The sequence below is a fragment of the Chelon labrosus genome, assembly GCF_963514085.1.
Source record: "Chelon labrosus genome assembly, chromosome: 2".
NCBI classification, from domain to species: Eukaryota; Metazoa; Chordata; class Actinopteri; order Mugiliformes; family Mugilidae; genus Chelon; species Chelon labrosus.
The window spans coordinates 22,523,364-22,523,570 of NC_140338.1; positions in this window are offsets into that span (position 1 = coordinate 22,523,364).

Below are 207 nucleotides of genomic sequence, written 5' to 3' on the forward strand. Positions count from 1 at the left end.
TTTCCATTTGAAATGTTTCTATTCATGAAATTCAGGAATTTCCATTATTTAAAATACAATAAAATGTGAATCCTATTGTTGTGCTGATACGCAAATATTTCAGTATTATTCTTATCAAAAAATATTATGCTCTCCTACGAAAGTTCTTCCCCCATCCCGCCCCCTCCCTTCCTCTCTTTCTCTCTTTCTCTTTAAGTGGAAATGACG